At 62.7% G+C, this 20,016-nt stretch overlaps 1 long non-coding RNA gene across 4 annotated transcripts; it reads right to left on the reverse strand.

Moving 5' to 3' along the window:
* Positions 1-3,627: 3,627 nt before the first annotated feature.
* Positions 3,628-9,743, reverse strand: LOC110347405 (uncharacterized). 4 transcript variants are annotated; one of them, XR_002392027.2, is made up of 6 exons: positions 9,035-9,743; positions 8,775-8,876; positions 7,269-8,592; positions 5,275-6,955; positions 4,290-4,447; positions 3,628-4,107 (listed from the first exon to the last, which is right to left on the reverse strand). It is a non-coding gene; the product is annotated as an uncharacterized LOC110347405 (long non-coding RNA). The 4 variants fall into 4 exon arrangements; XR_015448278.1 differs by having other exon boundaries at positions 5,275-6,035; positions 6,205-6,955; positions 7,269-8,876; XR_015448277.1 differs by having other exon boundaries at positions 5,844-6,955; positions 7,269-8,876.
* Between the last annotated feature and the right edge of the window lie 10,273 nt (positions 9,744-20,016).

A 20,016-nucleotide genomic window follows, 5' to 3' on the forward strand; every position in this document is an offset into this window, starting at 1 on the left:
CAGGCTGGCCACCCAGAGCCCAGAATCTGTCAGCTCAGCGGGCTCTGCTGGCGCGAGGGCCGCTGGAGAGGACAAAGGAGGCCCTGGGCTGTACAGGGCCCGGCTTCGGAGCATGGTGCTCCCTTCCCTCCTCCCTGCAGACTGTTCAGACTTAGAGGTAAACTGAGTGTCAGCCTGGAAAGCAAACCTGACCTCAACCCCGAGGGCAGCTCCCACTTGGCCGGCCAGTCCCCAGCCCAGTTAAAAGCCAGGTGGAAGCCAGGTGTGCTGGCACACGCCTGTCATCCCAGCGCTCTGGAGGCTGAGGCAGGAGGATGGAAAGGGCAAGCCTAGCCTGGACAACTTGGCGACTTAGGGAGAACCTGTCACAAAAACAAACAAAAGAGACTGGCGTGCAGCTCAGGGTGAAGGTCCTGGGTTCAATCCCCAGTTCTAAAAACAAACAAAAAACCCCAACCAAACCAAAACAAATAAGGGAACCAAACCAGGTGGCCTAAAGCCGCACTGGGTCGAGTCCTCCCGTGCCTCCTGCCATCTGCTTTCCACCCGGCTGTGCCCAGCCCTTCTTCATCCATCCGCCCTGACAGTGGCCGGGCAGACACGGGAGCGGCTGGCGTGGGGCCCTCGCCCTCAGAGGGGCCGAGGCGGGCTTGCTGGGTCAGAGCGCCTGTCCCTGGCATGCCGAGGGCTGCTACACACCGACAGTGTCTGCTCCACACACCTCCACAGCACGGGCCTGCCGCCCACTTCTCAGTGAGGAGCAAGAGCCCCAGGGCAGGCAGGTGGCCACGCCCATGCTGCCCAACCCACACAGGGACCTGGGCGCCCGGGTCTGGCTCAGCCAGGAGGCCCGACTGGCCCAGCAGCCGGTTCGTGTGGAACAGCACTGCCAGCCCCTCCGCCAGACCCTTGCTCTGCCTTGGAGCCGCCGAGTGGGGACCGAGAGCTCTGCACACCGAGTGAGGAGAAGCTCTCCTTGGGTTGCATGTCAGGCCTTGGGTCCCAGCATGATGGAGACAGGCCGCGTCTCCCAATGGCTGCCGCAGAAGTGCGTGTGTGGAACGTGTCACCCACCAGCCCTGCTCTCCTGCTAGCCGGTCACAGGAGTGACAGGAGCAAGTGCAGCCTGCTGCAGAGGGCCCAACCCTTGGGGCTGGGTGCAGCCGAGAGCGCTGGCTGTGGGGGCCAGTGAGCAGCGGGACCAGCAGGAGGCAGGGTCCCCAGCGTGCTCCACCAGCCCTTTCAGTCTGGACACTCCCAGGACACTGAGAAATCCAGAGGTCAGCGTGGGTTCCCACGCCTGCAGCATACTTCAGATGGCGACACTGAACAAATTAATGCTTGTAGCGCACACACAAATTGCCAAGCAATATAATTATGCTATTCACGAGGAAATTACAGGGTTTATTAGAATTATTAACTGTGGCATGCTCTGGGCAGAGGGGCTTGGCGACAGGCCCCCGGGTGCAGCTTTTCGGAAGATCATCTCCGCTCAGCCAGGTGGGGCACCCTGGCCAGGGCACGTGGCTTCTGGGGCTGCACCCCGCACTCCAGCCCTCGAGCAGACAGGACGGCGGTTCCCGGGGGGCACTGGGTGCAGCCAGGTTGCAAATCTTGGATTATGGGATGGGCAGGTCTAAGCCAGCTTGAGCTAATGAGCTGGAAGGGAGGCCTAGTCCTGGCCTCCGGGAGAGAGCCTGCCTTGGCCTGGAAAGATTCTGTCTCCTGGGGCCGGGGATTTAGCTCAGTGGTTCCGGAACCTGCCTCGAAAGCGAGCAAGGTCCTGAGTTCAATCCCTGGAGCCGCCCCCCCTTCTCTCCCTCCCCCTCTCCTCCCTTACTGGGGATGGATCAGGTTCTCACTGAGCTACATCCCCACCCCTTTCTTATTTTATTTTGAGACAGGGTCGAAGTCGCTGATTTTCCCAGACTGGCCTCAAACTTGTCATCCTCCTGCCTCAGCCTCCCAGAATGCTGGGGTGACGCCAGGCAGAGTGTCATTCTTGTTGGACGTGAATGAGGAAGGCGTCTGCCTGGCTGCTCCTGGTGGCCGTCCGGAGGCACAAGGAAGCCCGTGTGACAGACGCCACTCACTGAGGGAGGACACGAAACCACAGCGCCCAGACTCGCCGCTCCTGCCCCCGCCAGCCTGCGTGCAAGCTGCCGGACAGCGTCTTCCTGCTCGGGCTACAGTCCCGCCCCTCGCACCTGCAGGCCCCGGAATATGACCGCCTGGGGCCGTGTGTGTGTCTGTCTCCCTCTGCTTGGTGGGCAGTATGGGCCTCGAGCCAGCAGTGCTGCTCAAGCCCCGGGGATTTGCGGGGTAAGAGGCTTAGCGCCGAGGGGACCAACAGCTGCGGGCGCCCGGGGCAGGGACCCTCCACGTCTTTGCCCCGTGAGGAGCTTGGTAGGTCTGCAGGGGCACCGGGTCCTGCACTTCGTCCCTGTGTGTCTGCACCGAGGCCCTGAGAAGTCTCAGGGCTTCACCAGACCAATGGTAGGACAGACAGATGCACAGACAGGTGCCGCCCTGAGGTGCGGTGGAATTCCTGGGCCCCAGCTGCACCTCCTGGCCTCCAGGAGTGAAACCCACTCTGGCATGTGGTGTTTTTAAAAATGATGACTACAGCCGGCCGAGGTAGCACACACCTGTGATCCCAGCACTCAGGAGGCTGAGGCAGGGGGATCGGCACACGTCGAGGGCAGCCTGCACTACATAGAGACCCTGTCTTTAGAAGCCCTAACCTGCTAAGTAAAACAATGACTGCCTGGTGCCCAGAAAGCACAGTCCGTGGTCCAAACGTCAAGCCAGCATCGAAGGTGGGGAGCCTGGCAGAGAGGCCCGTGTGCCCGAGTTCCCGGCCCAGGTGACACCCCCCGCCTGTGTCCCTGTGTGGGGTGCAGCCTGGCTATATGAGATTTGGTGGCGGCTGCCAGTGTCTCTGAGAGGCCCCAGCCGGCCAAGCCTCTCTCCCGGGCTGGGCTGCACGTTGAGGCCCCCACCACGTGTTCAAAACCTGACCTGATGTCAGGGCAGGAGGAGGGAGCGCCGGAGCACGTGCTGCTCAATGGAGCGAGTGCCGTGCTCCACCCACCCGGAAGCAGTGGGCAACCCGAAGAGGGCACTGCCAGAGCCTGATCTCAGACTTCCTGTCTCAGAACCTCGAGAAGTGGATTTCTGTTTATTAGTAACCCAGTCGGTGACATCCCCTGACAGCACCCCAAAATGGAGGCATCTCCCCTCTTATATGAAAGTGACATTATGAACACATCCACATAGTTCCAGGGCTCCTTCCCAATCTGTACAGGATGCGTCCTCCTCCTTGTTCATGGCTGTGTAGTGTTCCACCCACAGTTTACTTAAAATGCATCCTTAAGACTGTTCCCAGCTTTGCTGTCATAAGCAAGGACACACGAAATACCCTGGACCTCACCCATATAGAGCACTAACCTATAAAACACAGGGATAAAATATAGCCTCAGGGTTGCTGGATCAAAAGGCAACTGCATTTGTGATCTTGATAAATATTGTGAAATTACTCTTTGTTCGTGATACACCCACCAGCAACATCTGAAAGTTGCTTCTTTTAAGAAATGAGCCCATGAGGGCCGGGGATTTAACTTAGTGGTGTCGCGCCTGCCTGGCAAGTGCAAGGTCCTGAGTTCAATCCCCGGTGCCAAAAAAAAAAAAAAAACAAATTAAAATTTTTAAAAATGAGCCCATGAAATCCATTTTTTCTCGAAAAGAACACTTCTTGTCAAATACCAGGGAAACAGCCACAAAGCAAAAGGTAAGAACTGCCCGTAACCCGAAGGTGCAGAACCTGCTCTCTGTCCCTGAGATCCATTTTCCAGGCGCCCCATGCCCCGTGGGGGCTGTGGTGGGTGGGCCCCCCAGGGAGGCTGTGTGGTGCAGCGGCTGGCACAGGGAGCCGGCGGGCCTGGCACTGCCAGCACCGTCCGAATGTGGCCGGCCGTATCCTGGGGACGGGGTGGCGTCCCTCGGTGGGCCTGCTGCCGTGTCCTCGGCCTCCCTGTGCCCCTCTGTGGGATGCTGTCACTGCCCTGCGCGGCTCCAAGGACTTGGCTCTGCTCAGCTCTGTGGCTGCTGTGGGAGTGGAGGGTCGGGTGGGTGGGCCTGGTTTCCTGTCCCTTCTCCACAGCCCCTTGCTGCATCCTCCAGGACCCTGTCCAGGCCCCTCCTGGCCCTACCACCCGGGTCACCTCTCATGGCCTAGAGAATATCACAGCCTTAAAACCATCCCCCTGGCTGAGCAAGGTGGTACACACCTGTGATCCCTGTACTCAGGAGGCTGAGGCAAGAGGATCTCCAGTTTGAGGCCAACCTGGGCTACATAGGGACTTCCAGGTCAGTCTAAGCTGAAGAGCAGGACTCTGCCAACTGGTGGTGATGAAGTTTCAGATGTGGTCTCACTTCCAGGGGAATACTATTCAGCAATAAACAAGGGCGAAACTGTGAGTGGATGCCCTGTGAGAACATTGTGCTGAATCGGAGGAGCTGGACGCAAAGGCTGGGGAGGGCACAGTCCCACGTGTGCCAAACAGCCGAGGAGGCAAAGCCGTAGGCAGAGGGTAGATTAGGTTGCCAGGGTGGGGTGGGCACCGGGAGACCAATGGTGATGCTAGCTGGGGGTGAGGACAGTGTTTTGCAGCCTGGCGGTGGCTCAGCTCTCTGAATGGCTCAGAGCAAAGGGCCCGGGGCTGCGTCCTCTAACAAACCACAGAGGCGGCAGAGCAGGCCTCCGGGCCCAGGGCTGGGTCTAACTGCGTGTGCTGGGCCTGCCCTCCCTCTTCATGCCTCAAAGGTCCATGATGCAGCCAGCCCGAGCCCAGGGAGGCCACAGGACCACTGGCCCCGGGGCCCCAGCACTGCACGGGGAGAGCAGACAGCACCCAGCAGACCAGGACACTCGGCCCGAGAGCACACACACCGGAGGATCGAGTCAGGAGCTACCTGAGTGTCGAGCTACACACTGCTTCCCACACGAGAGCCTGGGCCCTGGACCAGGGACCTGGGTTCGAGTCCCGACTCTGCCCTGTGGCTTTTTGAGCAACAGCCCCTCGGAGCTCACGGGTGTCATGGGGAGCGGTCCACCACGAGCCCGGCGCTCGCGGGAATCCGAGGTTTGTAGCACTCCCGGAAGGGGTAGCCTCTACCCCATCCACTCGCCCTATCTGGACTCTGCGTTCCCAGCCGGTGGGGAGCCTGGACCGAGAGGCGTGGCGTCTGCAGCTATTTTCCATGTGGACGCACCTGGCGGGTGGGAGTAGCAGCCCGGCCCCTGCAGCTGTGTGGGGCCTGGCACCTCCTGTCCACACCCACAGTTCCAGGAGGCGCAGCTCAGCGCGGCACAGCTGGGTTCAGACCGGGGTGCATTTCCGCAGGAGGCCACTAGGGGGCGCCCGCCCCACGGAAGGCTCCCGGTCGCTGGCGGGCAGGGGACCCGCGGGCGGAGACGGGCGTGGGGCAGGGCCCTGCTCCCTGGAAGTCGCCCTTGCTGTGCCCTGGGCCCAGTTACGGAGGCCCAGCCTCGAGGGTGTGAGCCTGGCTCCGAATGGACACCTGCTCCGCCTGCGTCCGGCGCCCACACGGGCGCTCCGGGGGGCCGGGGGGGGGGTCGCCCGCTCTGCCCTAAACCCGGCTCTCACTTCCGGTCCGTGGATCTGGTTTGGCCAGGGGCTCCTCTCCGGATCCTGCGAGAACACTGCTTCTCCCTAAAGCGAGGGTCGCTTTTTCCTGCTATTGCGAAACTAGCTGAGCTGCTGCAGAAGCCCCGCGGAAGCCTAGAGAACAGAAGCTCCCGGGCGCCGCCCCCAACCCACCCGGTCCTGCCCGTGCTCCTCCTCCCGCTGCGTCGCGACCCTCCTGTCTCGGCGGCTGGGCAGATGGCGCTCCTAGGCCTCCATCCTGCCGCCCCTGCATGCCAGCATCCTTTGCGGGTGGCAGGCTGGTTCCAAGGGATTCTGGGCCGCGCAGGTGACGTGGGCGTGAGGACAGCCCGGGGACACGGGGTTCTGCGGGGACAAAGTGCAGGCCGGGGAGGCGGACAGGCAGATGGCGCCCGCCCGCCGGCCCAAGGACAGGGACTGGTGTCCGGCCCTAGTGAGGCCGGCCTCCTGGGTTGCAGCCGCTCCCTGCTGTTGCCTGGTTGCTGTGCTCAGAGCCAGGCTCCTGGATTCTCACCTGTAGCCCCCAACTACAAATTCCCACGTCTCCAAGGACGGCCAGGTGCTCAGCTGCATTGTGTTCGGCCTTGCTCGCTGACAGCCCTCCCATACGCGGCGCGAGCTCACAGGGCACTGCTCTGTCCCCGGAGGGTCCAGGTTTGGTGCCCTGCACACTGCGTCCCTGGCTGAGCCGCTCACTGCGGCTGGTGCCAGCGACCTCAGTCCTCCTGCTGCCCTCCTGCCCTCTGCACCCAGCTGCACCCAAGGGCGCCTGGGTGGGCGGCAGCTCCAGCCACACGGCCAGGCCACCTCCCAGGCCCGCACGTGCTCTCCACTTCCCCTCAATGCACAGGTCGGGCTCCGTGGAGGTTCAGAGGTCCCGTTCACCACCTCGGGTCCTGCCGGGGATGCAGCCTGTGCCAGTCCTGGGCCGCAGGCCCCATGCCCGAGAGAGGTAAAGACGCAGCCACAGCAAAGTAGTCAGGGCCTGGGCTCCTCCCCCGTGGCCTTGGCAGTTTAACAACTGAGCGTATGAGAACAGAGGCCCCCAGACGAGCGCATCCCACAGCCCGCCTCCCCGAAGGGGCTGGGGTCTGCTGGGCCTGGCTCCCTAGGTGCTCAGCAGGTAGCGTGTCCCTGAGACCTCCTGGAGCCAGGAGGTGAAGGTGACAGGTGAGTGAAGGGCTCACTCCTGCAGCCGGGACACCGGGACCGCAGCTGTGGGCTGGAACTGCCAACTGCAGGCCAGGTTCAGCCTCGGGAGGCACCTGCGGGCCGTGGGACAGCTGCACTCAAGGGCCGCTTCAGGGCCCCTGCCCAGCACCTCAATACCCCTCTGGAGTCTTCGGGTCAAGCCTCCTCCCCAGCCCAGATGCCCCGTGCTCTGTGAGCCCAAACACCATGCCACCCGGTGTTCCCACACTGAACCCCGGGACAGGAGCTGCCTGAGGCACCCATGGGGTTCCCAGGGATGGCTCCAGCCAGCCCCCATGCAGGGCCACCCCAAGGAGCCAAGATTGAAGACGCGATGCAGACGCGGATCTTGAAAATGAGTAGCCAGAGGGTGTGTGGAGCTCTTACCTGGCCTGACTTGATGGAGGGACCCTGCTCGAGGCTTGGGGTCACCGGGACAGAGAGTTGGGGAGTGGGCACCTCGGTCTGAGTACATGGACGGCGGTCCTCGAACCCCAGCCCCCATGCTAGCAGCTTCAGGACTGTGTGGGACATGGAAAGCCAGATTCCAAGCCCCGGGAAGCAGCTGTCGAGGGCAGTGGGAGCCAGAGGGGCCGCGCAGAAAGGCAGCAGGGGTGGGGCAGCTGCTCCTGGGCAGTTCAGATGGAGAGCCGGGGCGAGTGTCCCCAGGGCTGCTCCCAGGCGCCGCCCCTTCCTCCCGCCTGTCCATCTTGTCCCCTCTGGCCATGCTGCCCATCTGGCCCTGTGTTTATCTGCTGGCGTGGGCTGGCCTGTGAGGGTCACAGCCTCGGCCACCTCCAGGCCCTGCACCTCCTAGGTCCTGAGCGGCAACTCCAGGGCTGCAGCTGGGGACCCGGGCAGAGGGCTGGGGAGGCCCCACCCCATGACCACCCAGCCTCCCGTGCCCAGCGCCCTGGGAGTCTGGGAGTGGAGGCCTGGCCCAGGTCCCCCAACACCCCAGTGTGCCGGGCCTCCTGGGCTCACACAGCCTCCTGGTGGCTGAGGGGGCTGCTGTCATTCTCGTGGCTGGGGAAGCTGAGACCCACGGAGGAAGTACCCATGGCTGGTGGCGACCCCACCCTGCAGCCTGGCCTTGTCCACCAGCATCAGGGGCCCTCGAGCCGGGGGCCGGGGGCCTAGCTGTGCCCCTCGGGTCTCTCAGAGCCTCAGACTGGAGTCGGTGGCCGAGGTCAGCAGCTCAGAGAGGCTCAGGACCGTGCTGAGGTCACAGCCCGGCCGTCTGGGGTTCATAGCCCACAGCAGCAGGAAGGCGCTGGTCCGGGGTTAAGCCCTGCTCCGGCCTCCCTGTGGTTGGAGGGTCCAGGGTGCCACAGGAGGGAAGAGGGCGGTGGAGAGCAGGCACCCAGGTCTGAAAGTGGGGTATAGCGTAGTGGGTGCGGTGGGCCCGGGGAGGCACAGTGACCTTGGGTTGGGGACGCGGCCGCTGCTCTGGGCTCGGCTCTCTGGAGGCTGCAGGCTCCAGAGTCACAGCACACTGCTCCCGGGGCCCAGCCCGGCCCCCGCCCACTCAGAGCCCACTAACCCAGGCCCCCAGCTCGGGTCCCCACAAGCAGGGACAGGCGGCCGAGGGGCACACGGAGACGTGGGGTGATACAGCCAGGGCGCCGTCCTGGAAAATCCCAGTCCTTCCCCACGGTCACAGAACCTGCTCTCCTGTCCCTCCCGGCAGCGTCCGGGCACCTGACTGGAGCTATAAATAGAGGGTGATGGAAGGCTCCGGAAGCCCAGGGGAGGCGGCGGAGAGGACTCGGTGCTCCCTGTGGCCGGCAAGGGGTCTCCCGGGATAGGAGCGGGTGCTGGAGCCCAGCAGAGGCCCCGAGGACAGGGGCAGGCGGAGAAGCAGGAGGCAGCGGGCAGCAGGACTTGGCTGACCTAAGGGTTGTGGCTGGGGATCCGCACGCCGGCTGGGACCCTGAATGCCGACTCAAGGCTCCCCTCAGTCCGAGTCCGCCCTCCAGGTGGTTCTGACTTGGGCTGGAGAACCAGGAGTCCAACTCAAGAACAAGCGATTCACCAGGCTGGGGCTCGGCCAGCCCTCCCCAGGGGCAGGGCAAGCTGGGACCTGCCCGGGGCACCCCAGCCCCAACTGCTTCCTCCTGTGTCTCCCCCAACAGAACCCTGGCGTTACCCACACAGTGGTGACCGATTTCCCAGATGTCCTGGCCCGTGTGCTGCCCCAGGTTCTTCCATGGGGTCGGAGAGGTGCTGGGACAGGGGCAGTCCCCTGCGCTCCTATTTGCCTCTTCCTCTCTGCTCATGGCAACAGTTGTGATCACTGGAACTGCAGCCACTGTACTGGGTCACGTGGTAGAAGCCACACAGCAAAGGAGACCAAGCGCTCCTGTAACCCCTAGCACTCTGGAAGGCCGAGGCAGGAAGATCAGAAGTTTGAGCCCAACCTGGGCAATTTAGGGACACCAGGCCTCGACGGCCCCTCCAGGACGAGCTTCTGTGTCTCCCAATTTCCCTCCTCCCCGGGCTCGGGCTGCGGTGAGGTGGGTGCGATCCACCCCTGGGGACCTGGGGACCCACCCCAGATGCCGCCTCTCCAGGCCTGTTTCTTCTTCTGAACAAAGGGAAACTCAGTCCTGCCTCCCGGGGTCCTGAGTAAGAAATGAGCCAGTGCTGGACAAGTGTTGGGAACGTGTGCTGAGGAGCTGCTAGCGCAACCTCATCATCGTCATCTACGCCATTTCCAGCAGGTTCGAGGGAGAGGCTCGGAGGAGGAGGAAGAGGAGGAAGAAGGGCTGGCATGGTGGCCCACACCTGTGATCCCAGCATGTGGAAGGCGGAGGCAGGAGGATCACCGCTAGGTCGAGGCCAGCCTGGGCCACACAGTGAAACCCTGTCTCAAAAGAGCAAAAAAAGAAGAAGAAGGAGAGGAGAGGGAAGAAGAAGAGAGGGGGAGAGAGAGAGAGAGGAAGAGAGAGAGAGAGAGAGAGCAGCTCTGCCTCAGGCCCTGGTGCCCGGCGTGGGCTGCAGCCTGGAGATGCTGCCCGCTCCGTGCAGCGCCCGTGGCCCCGTGGCCGCCCGCCCCTCTGCACAGTGGTTTGGTGGCGCGGCCAGGAGAGCGTGGGCTGGAGCGCAGACCCGCTGCCCCTGGGAAGGTCCCTTGGCCCTGGAGCTCTCTTCCTCACGGATGCGGGCGGCACAGCATCCCCGCGGGTTAATGCCTTGGCACGGCCTGGGGTGGGTGGCCTGGGAGTCGGGGTGAGGCAGCAGACGGTGAGGGCCCCCCGTGTCCCCCATCGGGCTCGTGTTCTGGAGCCCCGCATCACCAGGAGTGCACGAGGCCATGGCCAGGTCCTCCCAGGTGACAGGGCCTACTGTGTCCAGACACAGAGCTGGGGGACACCATCAGCAGGGGACAGGGCAGGCGCTGGCATCTCAGGATCCCCCAGCCAGAGGGTAGCATCTGTGCCCCATTCTGCAGGGGAGGGGCTGAGGCCCAGGGACTCGGAGTTAGGGCTCTCAGCTCCAGGCCTGACCCTGACTGACTCCGTCCTGAGCCCTAGCTGTCCACACGCTGCCCTCCCTGCACTGCCCCCCAGCCTGACCCCCAGAACAAGCTTGTCTTCCCTCTCGGGGAAGACGCTGTCACCCTGGGAGCAGAACTGGGCTGGTACTGACTGCTCCTTGGCCAGTGGCTGTGCCCCAGGCCAGCTGTCCAATCCTCCACCTGCTGGCCTTCCCTCCTTCCGACACCAGGGATCGAACCCAGGGCCTTCACACAGCCCTGGAAGAGGGAGGGTGATGGAGCACGGAGCGGGTGAGACTCTGCAGGACTCCGCCCAGCCCCACACCCTACGGGGGGAACCAGACAGTTCTCGCCTGAGGCCCCAGGCCTCCCAACTGGCACCATCTGCAAGCGGAGCCCACCCTGAGAGGGGCACCCCATCGTGGGAGCACCCCTCCAGGGCAAAGGCTGAGCCTGGCTGGGCACAAGAGGTGATGGGAGCACATGTGTAGCCTGGGCCAGGCCTGCAGCAGCCAGGAGGGAGGCGGCACTGGGTCCCAGGCCCCTGGGAGGTTGCCCAGTAGGCACCGTGCAGGCCCGGGGCAGGGTCCGGCCTCAGGATGGCCGGGTTCTCTGCCCAGTGCCCTCGACTCTAGGCCACTGGAACTGGCACTGCTCGGTGAGAGGAGGTGAGGCAGCAGGCAGGCGGGAGGCCGGTGGAGGGCAGAGAGGAGAGGGGGGGTGATGGTTGGAGCAGGCCCCAGCTTCTGCACTCAAAGAACGCCCCAGAGCCCGAAAACCCAAACCACGAAAGACGCCACCTCACACCTTGGCGCCAGGGAAACTGGAAGCCTCCTGCACTGCCTGCCGCTTGGAGAACCAGCCGCAGTTCCTCAAAGTCACCTCGAGTCACCGTGTGGTCCAGCAATCTTCCTAGGTATAAAACCAAGAGAATTGAAAACATATGTCCTCAAGAAACTGCGGAGAAATGCTCACAGGAGCAGTATTCACATGGCAGAAAGTTGTAGCCGAGCGTGGTCGCACTTGTAACCCCACCAGTCAGGAAGCTGAGGCAGGAGGGTGGGCAACAGTTCAAGGCCACCAGGGCTACCTAGTGAGTTCAAGACCAGCCAAAATACATAGCGAGACCCTGTCTCAAAAAACTAAAAAATAAACTGAACATCCGTGAACTGAGGAATGTATATACCCATGCCATGGAATACTACTTACCACAGAAAAGGGAGGCAGTGCTCTGTGCACTTTGGAGACGTCAGCCAGGGACAGCCCAACACCAGAGGACAGATGCGGGTCACTGAGCCATGCTTCCATCTATGGAAGCTTCCAGAGCTGGCTACCTCACATAGGCAGAGCGATTTCCAGGCTGGGCACAGTGCTAACGGGGCAGAGATTCCTTCGGGTGGGACAAACATGTTCTGGAATTAGACAATGGTGATCCATGCAGGACTCGGTGAATATAACAAAAACCACTGGTGTGTGCACCTCAGGAGCGTGAGCTCTCGGCATGTGCATTATATACCAATAAGGCTGTTACTAAAACTATCCAGGCAACCTCTGAGATTTACAAGAGCACTAGTGAAGACCTGCATACCAAAGGCCTAAATATTTAAAAACCGGGCAAACAAACTGCTAAATAAAACATGTCTTCCTCTCTTACCCTGACAAATACACTTTCACAGAGGCAAAATCAGGGAGTGTATGTCCAGCTCTGGTTTTCTTATTCTTCAATGCTGTTGTGTTTGAGTTTTCTGTTTATGAGCCGGCTGTGTTCAGACAACTGATAAAATAGAGACATACGTAATGCACAAATTAGCATTGCTTTATTTCATAAAAATGTACATGTCTTCATTTCACCAAAATTACTCATCTGTGTTCCAGGGACAGTAGCAATCCAAAAAAATTTTTTAAATGAAATACAGTTTTCCTCAAAAAGGGATAAATTATAGCAAATGTAAAATTTTAAAAATATTTTTCAGAAAGGCATTTTTCTAAAATACTCAATGTTATTTATTGAAATTAAAAGGCAAAATACAAATGATAATTAATATAATAGTTGAAGTCATGATTTGAAATTAAATCTGAAGTTTTAGTAATTTTTAAAAGTCCAATACAATTTAAATAACCATTTTTGAAACAGTAACCCTATTAGCAATTCTAGTGTTCTGTGGCCATGTGGTTGGTAATATAAAGAATCAGAATAACATTTCCTGCATGTTATATCTAAATTTATATATACAGATATAAGAGTAATGTGGGTTGTTTAAACACTGTAAAATGTCACACACACACCTGTCGAGCATATTGGGTAATTCACGGGCCTCTCTGGAGCCAAAAGTTGGTGGATGAAGAAAAACAAGAAAATTGACATTGGCCGGGTAGAGGAAGAGCTCTGGTCTGCAGAAAGCTGCAGAACCCAAGCCTTCTCAGGGGAATTTGACAAGTTCAGCAATGTGCCTGCTTTGTCAGTTTTAGTCAGCTTTCCACTACTAGAACAAAATGCCTGCAATAACCAACTTCAAAGAGAAAAGGTTTTGTAATAGTCACTTTTCCAGCCCTGAGACACACACAATTTGAAGGAGGAGAGACGTCCTGCAGAGATGTCTCAGCCACAGCTATGGAGACTCGGGGGAGCCCGTGTGCTCTCCCCTTGGTCCCAGCCTTCCCAGCCTCCCCTGCTCCATCCCAGGGCGGCCTGGGCCAGCGGGAGCGGGGGCTGGAGGGGACGTCCCACGCCCTGCCTTTTCCTCTGCTGATGTCTCAGGGACCCAGTGGGGGTCCTCTGGGGAGCCCAGTGTGGCCCTTTGAGCTGGGGGTGTGCAGGAGGGGACTGGATGGTGCCCCCCACTCAGGCCAAGCCCAGAGTCCTCACCACTGTGAGCCTCAGTTTCCCTCGTGTGCATGTTGTAGGTGAGTGCTGCGGTGAGGGCTCAGGTGGCCACGGGGTGCTAGGTAGCAGTGACGCCACTCAGTCTGGCAGTCGGTCCTCGGTGCTAACAGTGGGACCGGGGCAGAGGCTCCAACACCCTCCCGAGGCCCAGGGCACCGGAGGCACTGCGGCCAGACTAGTGGACCACGGGTCAGAGAAGGCCCAGACCATGGCCTGGCACTTCAGGCCGTGCCCTCCTCCACGGGGAGCAGCCTGGGGACAGGCCCCGGGAGAGCGTGCTGGCTTCAAGAAGACCTCCGCTTCCTGTCCTGCCCCAGCCTCCATGCCAACCCAACCTGCTGGTGCCATGGGGTTGAGACTCTTGGCAGAAAATGGAGGTCCAGGCCTAAAGGAGCCCTATGAGCCCAGTCTGACCCTGATTTCATAAAAGCGGAGACATTCCTGGAACCCCGTGAAGTCAGGGAATGCTGGGAGCCTGGGGAAGACCACGAGCCAGCCGAGACCTACCCTGGTCCATCCAGGAGTCAGGGCTGCCCGAGGCAGCGTGCCAGAGGGAGTTCAGGGCACCAGCCGGGCCACACAGAGGAGGGTGTCCAGGGGTCCACAGTCTGTCTCCTGGCCCTGTGTACCCTGGAGCAGCAGGGCTCAGAGAGGAGGGGCCTCTTGTCCAAGGCCACGTAGCAAAGCAGGACCAAGGTGAGTCCTGGGCCTGAGGTGACTTCCGGCCGCTGGCGCCTTCTAGAGGACTCGGGGCCCGGCACCCTCAGCTCTGCACCCGGGAGCCCTCAGGAGGAGGCCGATGGGCCTCCCCTGTTGTCACCCCAGTGTGGCGGGCTGGCAGGCGGCTCATTACCCTCATCACCCAGAAGCTCCGGGGAGATAGCGCTGTAATCTGCCCTCCCTCCGCCCCCGCGGAGGCTGACAGTGAAGACAGGAGGTGGGGACAGCTGGCGGGCAGATGGGCAAGGGAGACAGCCAGGGGACCAGGGTGGGCACGGGCGTCGCATGCCACAACACTGCCCTGATGGGTAAACTGAGGCAAGGTCATGTACGGCCCTGCCCCAGGGAGAGGCTGCCAGTGAGTGGGGCTCCTGGGAGATGTCCCCGGGAGCCCCATGGGGGACACTGCAAACAGGACCCGAGGGGGTGGGGACTGTGGATACCCGGAGGAGGGTGGGAAGGGCGAGCGAGTGTGGGGCTCACCTGTGACCCGTGACACCGGCCCAGCCTCGAGCGCCTCTCCTCATGCCCCGTGCACAGGTGCGGGGAAAGGTGGTGGGCTGCCTGCTCCGCCCGGCTCCTCCCGAGGCCTCCTTATGCCCACTTCTTTGTGGCCGCTCAAGGGGCAGGTGGGGGCTGTGAGCCTGAGAGAGCAGCTGGGCCTCGGACAGGGCGCTGTGCGGGTCTGGGCAGTGGGGCGGGGCAGTGCAGTGCAGCTGCTGCTGCAAAGCCTGCTGGGTCCGCTCTCCCTGCAGCCCCATCTGGACCCTTCACTTCCCGCCTGCTCCCTGCGTGCGGCACAGGCAGCGGTTCACTGCGTGGGGCCAGGAGCCCACCTGCCTGGGTCCGAATCCCGCCGCGCTGCAGATGGTTATGAGACCCCGGGGAATCGGCCTGCGCGCCTGGTTTCCTCAGCTTGGCCTGGAGGCGCACACCTGCCCTCCGGGAGCCCAGGGCCAGCTGGCGGCACCGTGAAATCCCATCACAAACCAACGGGCGGCAGGGGCGGCAGGCGGGAGGCTGCACACGCCCTGTCATTGTGGATTCATCTACTGCCTGGCTCGCCTGGCTCCCTTGGACCCTGTACCTGGCAGCTCTGCAGTCCTGGGGCCGTGCCCTCCCTGTCGGTGGCCCCGGGCGGCCCAGACACAGGACCACAACTGGTGCTGCCCGGTAGCAGCCTTCTGCCAGCGCCCTCCGTCCCCCGGAGTCTGGACTTGCTGCGGCCCCACTGAGCCCCTGCTCTGGCTCACGTGTGGCCATGCAGCCGTTTTCCCTCCTTGCGGGGGACACCGGCCCCCCTGGGGAGGGGCGCCCCACTGCAGCGGGCCTGCGCTTGGCACGACGACCTCTGAGACTCCTTGTTGTCAGCCAAGCTCCTGCCTGGGTGGGGACACAGTGCAGCACGAGTCTTTGGCGAGGACAGAGACTAGAGTACCCAGGCCGCATACCCTGCACCCCAGGGCCAGGCTCCAGGACCCGGCTGCCGTCCTGCCCGCCCGCAGACAGATCCAGTCAGACACATGGTGGGAGCAGCCGGGTGGGGTGACCTTGGGGGGCGCGGGGCAGAGAGGCTTCCGCCCCGGGCTGCAGGCGGCTGTGAGCCCAGCGTGGGGACAGTGACAGTGCCACTCAGCACCCACATGGCGTCCCCGGGGAGGCATCTCTGAGGGTGGGGGCGGCCGATGTGTCAGTGACGCTGCTAATCCAGGCCCAGCTGTCCCTGCGTCAGGCTGTGACTTGGGTGCTGGGTCAGGGCACAGCGAGGGCCGAGGGGTGAGCCAGGGTGCACCCCAGCCCGCTCCCAGGCCCCAGCTGTCTGTGGCTGCCCCTGCCCGGCTGAGCCAGGAGGGCGGGGAGAGAGGAGGCCGGAGGCAGCGCTGGAAAGGTCAGTGGCCCTCGCCTGGGAACGGCCAGATGCAAATGTGGAATTTACACTCCCGAGTGCCCCTGCCCGCTGCCCGCCCGCCGTGTGCTGGCCACAGCCCGCTTGGTGGTAGATGCCTAGGCCTGCTGGGGGGCAGCTCCGGGGCGGCCTCTGCCTGAGCAGCCCTGGCTGTGTGGGGGGGACCCGGGCACCTGGGGCTTGTCCTGCTGGTCCGGCACCCATTGGGTGCCCCGCTCAGCCCTGGCTCCATGGCTGGAAGGACAGTGCTACCAACCCTCCTGTCTCACGGCCTCTCCCAGTGCAGTGGAGTCCTCCGAGCGGCTGCAGCACCTGGGCGCTGGGGAGGAGGGGAGGAGGGACAGAAGCACAGCCTCACGTGCCTGGCCTTTCCTCTCCCTGTCCCTGTCATCGGCTCTTTCAGGAGAGGAGACTGAGGCAGGAGAGTCCCCAACACACCCACAGCCAAGGGCCACAGCCGGGGGTCAATGCCACATGACCAGGGCCTGGTCTGCCCAGCACCCATGCTGGCTGCCTGCCCACCCTTGGGTGCCCAGCCTGGCGGGCTGGAAGGGCTCTCACCCTCTATCCCCAGCAGCTCACCAGGCCCTGGGCGCCGCAGGCCTCCCCTCCCACCACTCCCTGTCCCTCCTCCCGCTCTCTGGCCTCGTAGCATCCTGTCTGCCTGCCCCTCTGCACACCCGTGCCCCTCCCCGCCCGCCTGCCCACCTTCCTCTTCTTCAGTAGCATCGCCTGTCCCCTGGCCGTCAGAGTCTTTAATCCTATTGACATCCAGTTAATGAGCTTCTGCTGCTGTTTACCAACCTCCTGCCCAGCTTGCGCCTGGTGGAGCAGGCTCAGAGCCCGAGTTGTCCCTGGGCCGGGGGCAGCGGCACTCAAGGCCTGGGTCGGGGTGGCTGTGGGGGGGCCAGGAAGGAGGGTGGGCAGGTCTGGGCCCTCATCGTGGGGCGGTGGACACAGCGAGACCCTGGCAGGGGGCAAGGGAGCTGCCCAGGTGAGGCAGGACAGGGACTGTGGGTGCCATGCCGTCCTCCCACCCCAGGGCCCACTGGCGAGTGGTCAGTGATGGCTGTGCCCAGCCTGGGGCAGGGGCCTGGTGAGAGCACAGCAGGCCACAGCTGGGGACAGTGCCAGGGTGGACAGGCTGCAGGCCATGTGTCTCAGGGCATAGGAGGGCTCTGGAGAGGGCGCCTTGGGGCCCGGCCATGGGTGCCGGGGAGGCTGTGCTGGCTCTGCCCACTTCCTCAATGCCACCTCAGAGTGGCCTGGCACCTGGGGTCTGTCACCGAGGGCCCTGGCAGGTTGGGGACCAAGTCGGGTCCTCCCTGCCCACCCTTCTCCTGAGGGGCAGCCTCCCCAGCTGGGCCAGGCCCCAGGTGCTTAGCAGCACCCCCGGAAGCAGCCTGGCCCTCTGAGGGGCAGCAAGGCCCAGCTCACACATCCAGGTTCAACCCACCCTGCTCCTCAAGGCGGGGCTGAGGAGATGATCGAACCGGCTGGGCTCTGAGTCTCTGGGTGAGATGGAGCCACGCGCGCGCTCAGCCTCCAGTGGCTCGTGCAGGTGTGCCGGGCGCAGCGTCCTCCTGCTCCACAGACAGCTGTCATTGAAGAGCAGGTCATCCCGATCGCAGGTGACTGCCGCTGACTTGCAGAGGCGGGCGGCCTGGGCCCACCCACTTCGGGAGACTCGCACACAGGGTTCTTTCCCAAGGCTGGGGCAAGGCCACACAGGAAGGAGTCGTCCGCAGCCGAGAAGAAGGATGGAGAAGGCGCCTGCAGATGACACAGCAGCAGCCGAGACGCGTTTGTGCAGGAGAGGGTGGACAGTGCGAGCAACCGTTAAGCCTCATGCCTTGCTGGGAAGGTGTCCAGGCGCCGGCTGGAGCCCGTCTGCAGGGGACGAGGATGCTGCAGGAGCACTGCTTGCTAAATGTCTTCTCTGAGTCTTGAATTTCAGCAGTGTGAGTGGTAGCTGGAGTGACTACTCAAACACTGAACATAAATTATTTATTTTAAATTATTTTATTGATTTTATTATTCCACTGGCTGAGGCAGAGTGCCACATGTGCCTTTGGTGCCATGGAAGGGCCCAGGGGTAGAAATGGCACTGGGACCCTCAGGAGCTGGGCCCAGGGGCCTGGGACCCCGAGCCCATCTGAAAGGCGGGAGGTGAGGATGGGGCTCTGTGTGCCCCACCAGCCAAGGCCCCCAGAGGGACGAGGTCCCCCTGCATGGCTGTCCTGGGTCACATCCTGCCCGTGTCGGGCCCCAAGGCAGGGGTGCAGCAGGCAGGGGTGAGCCTTCCCTCCCGACAGCCACTGCCCCGTGCCCACCACCTTCCGGAGTACTGACCCCGCTGGCGGCCAGGGCTCCGGAGCCCACCTCCCCTACCTGTGGCAGCGGCCTGTCCTCCCTGCACCTCATCTGCCAGGCCCAGCCCTCAGCCCACCTGCCAGGGCCTGGCAGCTCCCGCGGCCCTGGTGGGCACAGCTGCATCACAGACACCCTGCAGCGGCGGTGGCAGGAGCCCTGCTGCCAGGAGACCGTCCCCTCGGTCCTCCCTGGGTCCTGAGGAGCTTCTGGCAGGAGGAGGAGGCAGAGCTGCCCACCCTCCCGCGGGGCAAGGTGAAGGTGACTTGCAGGACTGGTCCCCAGGGGCCTGGGACCCAGTGGCGGCAGCTTGTGGGCGGGAGGCAGGGAGGCAGGGACCCCGGGACAGGGCCTCCTGCACAGCCCACACTGCAGCCTGGGCTCACAGGTGGCAGAGGTGCCACACCTGTCCCAGCCTCCGGGACCCTGGCTCAGCCTCACCGGTGCTGACATGGATGCTCGTTCTACAGACACGGAGGCCTTGGGAGTGGGGGGCTCGAGGAAGACCCCAGGCCACAGAGCTGACACCAAAGGCCCTAATCTCTTCTCTGTCCCCCACACTTCTCTCCGTGCCGATGAGGCTCGGACGTCTGGGCTAGCACAGGTGCCACGGTGGCCAGGTGGACTCCAGGGAAGGGCGCTTGGGCAGAGGGAGAGGCCAGACAGTCCAGAAGGTGGTGGCGGCTGAAGTGATGGGGCAACTGGGGACCAAGGGGTGTGGGCATCACAGGGCAGGAAGCCAGGCAGACAGGGTGGGTGCAGAGTTCCAACAGGAGGATGCAGGAAAGAGGCGCCCAGCAGCTCAGTGGGGATCCACTGACAGGAGTCTGGGAAGGGTGTCGTGATGGAGCCCCATTCCTCAGCCCCTCGCTAAGTCCGCTCTGTACAGTGGAGTGGTTGATCGCTACCTGCCTAGAGCTGGAGTGCAGACAAAATGACTTCAAACACCCAGCACCCGGCCTGGGCTGTGGGAACCCCAGAGGTAACTGCGCCTGGCTGCTGGGCACGGCGCTCTGCCCCTGGGGGGGGCGGGACAGCGGGCACAGAGGAGGAGCTGCCTCCCGGAGACAGCCGCCCTGCCCTGTGCTCAGGCAGCACCGGTGGCCAGGTCCCTGGCACACGCTGCTCCTGCCTCGTTCCAGCTGGGCAGAGGATCTGACACCTGTTTCCCTGCCCAGGGATTGAGGCCCTGTGCCCGTCTCCATTCCCTGTAGAGCCAGGAGGGGAGCAGGAGGGGATGTCTGGGCCTTGGCCATAGCGCGGCCAGTGGTTGCTTGGGTGAGCAGTGTCCTGAGCCCTCAGGAACTTGACCTCCAGCCCACCTGCAGATCTGTGCCGGCACTGGGCTCCGGGGCCCCTGCCTCCCCGGATCAGGACCCGAAGAGGGTGCACTGGGGCTGGGGGACAAGGACCTCACTCTGCACCCCACAGATGGGCAGGGGCTCAGGATGCCTGGGGTCCCCCTTGGCCCAGATGGAGGATAACACGGCTGTCTCCTCCTCAGTTCCCATCGGCAGGATGCGGGGCTCCCCTCGCAGCCAGGCCTGGTACAGGAAGGTGTTTTCCAGTGGGACACCTGGGGCTCCCAGGTGTGGAGGAGGATGCAAGATTCCACCCAGGGCAATGGAACCCCGGCCCGTGGGGTGCAGCTGGGGTGAGGGGAAGGGTGGCAGGGGCTCCACCTCCCTGGACTGTTGCCCACCCGGCACAGGCTGCTTTTCAGTCTCGAGGGGCTCAGTCCCCCTCCCACCCTGCC

This window comes from Heterocephalus glaber, unplaced genomic scaffold (assembly GCF_053883595.1).
Source record: "Heterocephalus glaber isolate CG9 unplaced genomic scaffold, H.glaber_assembly_v1.0 deba00001806, whole genome shotgun sequence".
NCBI classification, from domain to species: domain Eukaryota; kingdom Metazoa; phylum Chordata; class Mammalia; order Rodentia; family Bathyergidae; genus Heterocephalus; species Heterocephalus glaber.